This window comes from Macrobrachium nipponense, chromosome 44, assembly GCF_015104395.2.
Source record: "Macrobrachium nipponense isolate FS-2020 chromosome 44, ASM1510439v2, whole genome shotgun sequence".
Lineage (NCBI taxonomy): Eukaryota > Metazoa > Arthropoda > Malacostraca > Decapoda > Palaemonidae > Macrobrachium > Macrobrachium nipponense.
In genome coordinates, this window is record NC_087221.1 from 31,859,513 (window position 1) to 31,867,561 (window position 8,049).

The window sequence follows — 8,049 nt, forward strand, 5'->3', positions numbered from 1 at the left end:
ACACACACACACACACACACACACACACACTCATACATATATATATATATATATATATATATATATATATATATATATATATATATGCATGTATGTATATAATGCACATATATATAATATATAAATTGTATTGTTGTAAATATATACGGTGGTATATTAGTTTAATTATTATTTGTTTAAATATATATATATATCCCAATATTATATTATATATATTTATATATATACATATATATCTATATATATTTATTTATAAATATATATATACTTTATAATATTATTCGTTCTTTCGACCTCACTAGTCCCACTGTATAGCAGGGTTGGCCGCTCGAGTCAACTTTCTCCATCTATTTATATCCCTTGCATCCTCTTCCCTCAGTCCCACCTCACCCATATCCCTCCCCGCTACATCCATCCATCTGATCCACTGGCTTCCCACACTCCTCCTCTCCATCACTGGCATGTTCTTAGCTCTCTTGATTGGTTACACCTCCTCTCTTCTTATTACATGGCCATAGTGTCTTAGACGCGAATCTAGTCAGATAATCACGTTTGAAAATGAAAAGTTTGCTTAAATTCATAAATATTCTACAGCTTATTATATCTTTTATTTCAAGTCTTCTCTTATGTTATGGTGCCCTCACTTGCATTTTTATACATAATAATTTTGATAATTAAGGATTTGTTTTCCTACTGATCTCGACAGGATATCCGTGTGGAAGTTTTCGAGTTTAGTTACATATGATATATTTTGGTTTCAGAGAAACTTCATCCTGCCTTCCGTAAAAGAAACGAATTGCAGCTAACCAAAATTAATACTTAACTTCGCCTTTCTGAAAATGATATGCTGTAACCATTACAATTACTACTACTAAGGCTCCATCGAGCATCACTGCTCACAGCGTGTGCTTAACATATGCAAAGATGTCATGTATCTCCAAAGTATTTAGAGATGATTTGGCCATGCGGAGAGACTAGGCGATAACAGATTGGTGATACGAGTCTATATTTCAGAAGTATTGGAGGAAAAAAAGAGAGGGAGCCCCAGAAAGGGCGGGATAGATTTTATGAAAGGGATACTGAGAGCACAAATGCAGCTAACGTTATTGAGGTTTTACTACTCAACGGTTCTAAGGGTGTTCATCCACGATTCATCAATTAAAGTATGAAATTGGCAGTGACGATTGCGCTGATTTTACTCTTGCATCATCCCATATTAAGGGAAATGGCTTAATGTTCTTAAGCAGATATTCCACGAGTTGAGTTGAATATAGAATTTTGGCCAAAGGCCAAGCACTGCTATCTATGAGGTCATTCAATAAAAGGTTTGAAAGGTGTAACATGTAACAAGAGGAAAACCTCGTAGTTGCACAGTGAATTATTTGTTAGGGGAGGGTGGAAAGTAAGATGAATACAGAGAATATGAAAGGAGGTAGAGTAAAAGGAACGAAAGGGGTTGCAGTTAGGAGCCGAAGGAACGCTGCAAAGAACCTTAAAAATACCTACTGGGCTCCGCATGACGTGCACTGACGGCACTAACCATCTACGGGATTATAGTAGTACTATAATCCCGTAGGTGTATGATTCTTAGTACGAGGGACATACAGACAAAAAAGAAAAAAAAAATCCGACAGGACAAACTACCCTCATTAAAGAATACCATTGTTTACAATTCATAAGAAAAGAACGAATCAATCTTACACATCCTTAGGCCGATATTATGTCTTACAACAGCTTTCGTTTATACAATTTGGTCCAATTATTCCTTGTCAACGTAATAGACTCAGCCAGCTTTTAAAGCACATATTCGGTGATTCCAAGAGCGCACGGGAGCACGCATACATTTGCATAATGATATTACTACTTGATATATTCCGGTAAATACGTCGACGACATGTTTTTGAATTGCACAAGAAAAAAAAAAAGTCTACTTTTACCAAACCTAGGTAGTACAACTGCAGAGACACCAAGCTGATCGTTAATTGATGAGTGTTGGCAAACTTGTAGCGACAAAATGTCTTTACATGAAAAATTAGTGGCAGCATTATTGCTTTATTAAGAAATGTTTACAATGACTACTTTGTAGACCATGAACTAACAGCGTTAGCCTAGCATGAACCGACTTCTCTCACCTGCTCTTCCAGACTGCCACCAGGACGTTGATAAGTGTCAAATATAAGCTTATAGTTCTTACATATACGGTAGTTGGTAATAAAATAGAAAAGTAATGCTTATAGATTATTTAATCAATTATTATTTTGTTAGCAAAGGAAATTATAGTCGTGTGTGCAAAGTATTTTAAAGACAAGTCAACGTTCAAATTAAACCCTAGTTTTGAACTTGATTTGAGTAGTAATATGCCGATTGTCGGCCTCAGTGGCGGTTGTCACAGTCATAGTGTGTAATCGTGTTGTGGTAGTGCAACGCTTAGTTTGTGACGTTTGTCTTCAATTGACAACGGAAAGGCTGCAGAAGAAAGGGAGAAGTATATTTTAAGTGAATAATGTTGCGGCTTACTTTTCTAAAGCACATCGAAAGTGGAAGTCTCCGCTGCTCTTGCCTTGGTGTTCCCATACACTCGTGAAGTATTGATTGGTAAGTGAAATTACTTGTTGAATTTTTTTTTTCAGCTTTTTAATATGAAGTTGAACGTGAAACTTATAAGTGAGCGTAACTTGTAAGATGCTGCTATTGTTGCCCAGGGTAAAGGTTTTTACCTTGGTGTTCCCAATGTAGCACACTTGCAGAAGCTTCTTAGCTATTAAAGTAGGCCTATAGACTATACTACTCTGTTTTTTTCCATCTGTCCATCCGCCTGTGGTTTTCTTGTATGGTAACACTGCGTCCAGGGCTTTAGATAGTTACATTCAGCTTACATTCAACGATTATAATAATATCTTATTTCGAATATTAACGGTGTAATTCGCATACAGTAGATTTGCAAATGTACACCCAGATATCCTTTTATTTACCTAAAACTTACACATAGTGTAACTATCTAAAGCCCGGGACGTCGTGTTCCCATAGAAACATACCACAGGCGGATGGACATGAAAAAAACAGAGTATAGTCAGGCGTCCGCCTTACCTATATAAGGTGGAAATTATATCTTTCAGTCGAGTGTATGAAATTTCATTAGGCAAGCTTAGCGACCTGGCGAATACGAGGTTTTCTGACTTATATAGGTAGTACACTTGTTAAGAGTTATAGTATACTCGTACTAAATGAGTGATTATGAAACACTGATTTCATTAAAGTTAGGGATAAGTAGGCCTATAAGGAGGGTTATGGGGGTGGGTTTCCAATTGATACAAAGCCTTTGGTATGTAACATGGATACTACATTCCATGTTAGGTTAAGGATGTAGGCTTAATTTTAATATACCTATTTTGATGGCGTTGATACGGTTAAGTCTTTTATGGATACTTTTGTAAGTGGGTGGACATTATTTTAGCAAGTCAAGGTCATACTAATATTGATGAAGTCTGAGGGCCCCCATACACTGAACGATTGTCTGTATCGTTTGCAAAAACACTGTCTCTGGGCTTGTCTGAATGCAAAAGTGGGCGGAGTTTCGTATCTGAACGATCTCAGCGGGAATCTGTCACGACCAGGTTGCTGGCTTGCGACTTAAGTCTGTCTTAAACAGGTCGTTCAATGTACGGTATGTGTTTGTCTGCCGATACAATGCTAGTGCGCACGTCTCTTCTACTAGAGATGATGCCATGTCTTCCCGAGACAAAATCTATGCCTAGACTGAAATCGGTGCCGAACAGCCGAGATCGTTCATACTGTCTGAATAGTGTGCGTGTGTGCCGATAACAACAATCGTTCATACAGTCGTTCAGTGTATGGGGTCCTTTATTCTTGCAATTACCCATGAAGAATTTCTCCATAATTGCGTTTAGAAATCAAGTTTATCCTACGAAGCCATGTTTAACAAACAAGAACTGGATCATCTCTTTTAACTAAAATTCTGCTTGTGGAAACCCCTTTAAAAGTTTTTATTTATTAATGGTGTCCAAAATATTTGCGATAGATAAGCTGAAAATGTTAACATTATAGTTAATGTAAAGGCCTTCTGATTACCTCACTACGTATATATCTCAGCTTAGTTGAGATGCGTGGCTTGACCCGACCACGTAATTCGAACTTAGTGACAAGATTCAGGTCATTTGGTCTAAATTACTCAACGTGGCTGCAAGCGCATTGAGTCTCAAATAGCCCACGCAATGTGACCTCGGATAAAAATCTTCCCGAAAGAATGACATCGTTTGGAAAACTTCAACTTCAACAGCCAAAGCAGTTACGACAGCTACGTCAGCATCAAATAGAATATGCCAGTATTTTGAAAAATAGTCACTCAAAGAAGGCTGACAGTATGGAAAAGGGGTCATTATGGCGCTGTGTACAACAATGTTGGCAGGAGCTTTGTTGTCAAGTCTTTCAATGATGCTTTAAAGAGATGAAGCGAAGCTGAAATGGTGTGTTGACATTCCGTAGAGTGTTTTCAACCCTCTCTCTCCTTTGATCGGGACAATGACGAAACAACGATGTTTTACTTGAAATGACATTTAACTCCGTATTAATAATCTGTGAAAGGCGATCTCAATCGCAGGGCAATATAAACAAATTGACAGACGCCGGAGGAAGAGACGAACGAACAAAAATAAATGGGGAGAAAGAGGAAAAGAAACATAGCTGTGACTACGGGCGAGAGCAAGAAGGAAATAGTTATAAACGCTGCAAATCCCGAGCTCTTAGCTTTCTATTATCTTTCCGAGTCTCTGTCACGATTCAGCAAACGCTGATTGCCGCTTGTCTCGCCCCCATTCTGTTTCCTAAACATGGAAACTGATGCAGTCGACTGTGCTAACTGTCTTTGCTTATCGAAGAACGTGATGCTAACAAGTTTGTTTAGCTTCCAGGTGGAAATATGAACCCGAACAGTTGGGAAAACTTCGTTTATTGGGAGAATTGCCGTTTATTGTTATTTTTATTAACGTTTTAAGAATAAAACAAAGCAGCCCTTTCGAAAAAAACTCAGATGGAAAACATTGTCAGATGGAAAACATTGCAACGTGTCACGATCCGTGCGCTGTCCCCCATAATACCGGCAAGAGTTGAAAGCAAGCACTTTCTGAGAGCAACACGTTCAGAAAGTCCAAGTGCTCATGCGCCATGCTGCTTACGAGGAGATTCAGCGAAAATGTAGGAGAGAGAGAGAGAGAGAGAGAGAGAGAGAGAGAAATCAACGTCCGCATATTTTTTATTCGAATGAAGTTGGGGGAAAACGTAAGGCGATAACGCTGGTAACGATGTTGCGTCGTTATTTTTGAAGGTTTCTTCTAGATCATCTACCTCTGCTGCAATATTACTTCATCTACTATTATACTATTACTGCCACAGTCACCACTACTATTACTCGTAACTTACCACTACCACTGCTGTTAATGCTACCAACTACCGCAGCCATCACTACTACTAGTAGCACTAGTGATAATGATAATGTTTTTATTAGATGGGCTTCAATTATTTCTCTTTGGTTTGTCTTATTTTGTTGTTCTGTAATGGAAAATGAACGCCAGCCTTCCCAGTTCTTGGAGATAATCGCACAATTTAAATGATATCCAAAGTTCTCTTGCTAACGTAAATTCCATGCAGGGAAGCCCTGGCTTGGAGTGTCATGCTCAGTAGGGCAGCGGATATCTTAGGCAAGATTAGACTTATTTGCTCTTACCGCTGTTATTAGATTAAATATTCGTTTTAGTTGTTTTTATATTAAATTAATATTGTTATCTAGTCGTAAATGACGCGTAAATAACAATTTTTCTTCTAGTAATATAATCTCACGCCTATGCCATTCCGTAAAGGATGAATTATAATTAGGAAAAAAAAAGTTTGAATGAGAGGTATTTCTGAGAATGAATCGGTGGTCAGAAAATAAGAAAAAAATGTATAGAATTTATCCGCGAGCACTTGGCACCGGTGCGGATTATCACCTGTGTATATCTGGCACCAGTGTAAGAGGAGCTGGGAGTAGCGTATTCCTGACCTTGAGCCGTCTCACGCACGATGTTGCCACACACCGCCAACGTACCCGTGCGACCTTTTCGGATTTGTGCTAACCTTTTCGATAATTCAGCGATCGGGTGCTTTATTCCCGACCGTGTGTGTATGTATGTCCGTTCGACGCGGGCTATGATAATCGCGCGACGCAGTGGTTAACGTTTGTGTATTTCATCATTGCGGTTTTGCAAAATCGCACCGAAAACGATGTTGCCAGATAGTTTTTTTTTTTCTTTTCTCACAAGGCGGACACATCTCTTTTGACTGAGTTCAGCGGTATCGCCGTTCAGACAATCAACATCGAAGTAGCTTGTGGTCTCTGCGTTCAGTGTTGATACAGCATGCATATTTCCCATGGACGTCAATCGAATGGGAAAATCACGAGAACGGGGAAGAGACGACGACGATTAATGCATTGTGGCTGTGTGTGTGTATGTGTGTTTGTGTGTGTGTGTGTGGGTAGGGGGAGGAGCAGTTGGTGCGTTTGTGTGTTGGGTGCTATTACCTGAAGCAGAAGCGTAACCACTCAACGGGGGGAGCAGTGGAATGCCGGCAAATTACACTCTTTTTCGAACCTTTTTTTTTCTTTCTTTCTTTTTCTTGCTCACTCTCTTCTTACACACCTAAGTTTGCTACTTTGGAGGCCAATGCGTAGAAAATTAGCCATTGATTGTCCTTTGTTCTAAGAGAGAGGAAGAGGGAGCGCACAGAGGAAGGAAAATAGTCGGGTTTCGTAACGCCGAGAGAGAGAGAAAAAAAATAACAAATTGCTTAAATGGTCGCTCGCCGCTGGGCAATATGTGTACATAAACACAGTCTTGCTGTTTAAGCGCCGTTCTATTTTTATCATAACCGCAAATAAAAAAAGAAAGTTTTGTTATTTTACCCGTATCAAGCGCGAGTCAATAACTCGATAATGAACATAGTGCAGTTTTTTTTTTACCTTTTCATTCGAAAACGGCAGATATTGAAAGTGGTCAGAGTGGCAATATTTCCTTTGAGGCCCAAGCCACCCCTCCCCCCTTCTCTCTTTTTCTCTCCGCGTTTGTTTCCGGTACGCGAAGCCAAGTTACTAGACGCATTAAAATGTCACTACACTTTTAACACCCACCGTACCCTCTACTAGGTCAGGCGTTCATAATGATGTTGTTTCGCCCTGTTTAGAAAAATCCGAGATTGCTTGATAGATTTAATGAAACTTTTATCGACCGAGTTAGATCTAAAGTGAAGTTTGGTCAATGGATAGGACTAACTAACGTCTTTTGCCTTTTTGGTGATTTCCACTATAACTTCAACCAAGTCATTATCGCTTTTACGAACTAAAGTTCTACCAGCAGATGCAATGCTGGTTACTATACTTTCATTTATTATTTCTCTCGTCAATTCATTAAGAGTTCATCGGGATAAAGGAGTTTGTGGTTGCGGGGGAATTCGACCCTCCCAGACTTTTTCTCTCTTCATACAGTCTGAGGAGCGTGGGGGGAGGGGGGGGGGAGTTGCCGGGTGGGGGGGCGGCCCTAAGATGATGAGTAAACAGGCGAGTATACTCACCCACAAGGAAGGCATTCCTCCGGCTCCAGTCATGCCCCCGGGGCCTTCTTGCAGGGCCTCAACTTGTCTGAGCAACTTCCATGACCTTTCGGAATGAGCATTGCGCTTATGCCATTCATACCCAGGCGGAGAGAATGCTACGTCTAACTCAGAGCGTTTGTTTGTTAGTTGTAGTATACCTTTGGGTTCCAACTTCCTTTCCTGGTGGCTGTAATAACGGATGAAAGGAGGGCGTTCAGTAAAGTTATTTAAGAACAAGTGAATTCAGTTATTTCTGTATCTATATATATATATAATATATATATATATATATATATATATATATATATATATATATAGTCCAAGGTAGAGAAAGAGTCACTGTTGCTTCGTCTGCATCTCTGTGTTGTCAAGGGAGTAAGCAGGACCATAGCTCTGGATTCGTTGATG

At 39.5% G+C, this 8,049-nt stretch overlaps 1 protein-coding gene across 2 annotated transcripts in view; it reads left to right on the plus strand.

The window, feature by feature from the left end:
- The first annotated feature begins 2,389 nt into the window (after positions 1–2,389).
- Positions 2,390–8,049, plus strand: part of LOC135204145 (SKI/DACH domain-containing protein 1-like) — a 177,677-nt gene continuing 172,017 nt past the window's right edge. The window contains exon 1 of one of the 2 annotated variants that reach the window (XM_064234163.1): positions 2,390–2,595. The gene's annotated coding sequence lies outside the window, so the exon portion shown is untranslated. The remainder of the gene's footprint in view (positions 2,596–8,049) is intronic. The other variant, XM_064234160.1, reaches the window with a different exon arrangement.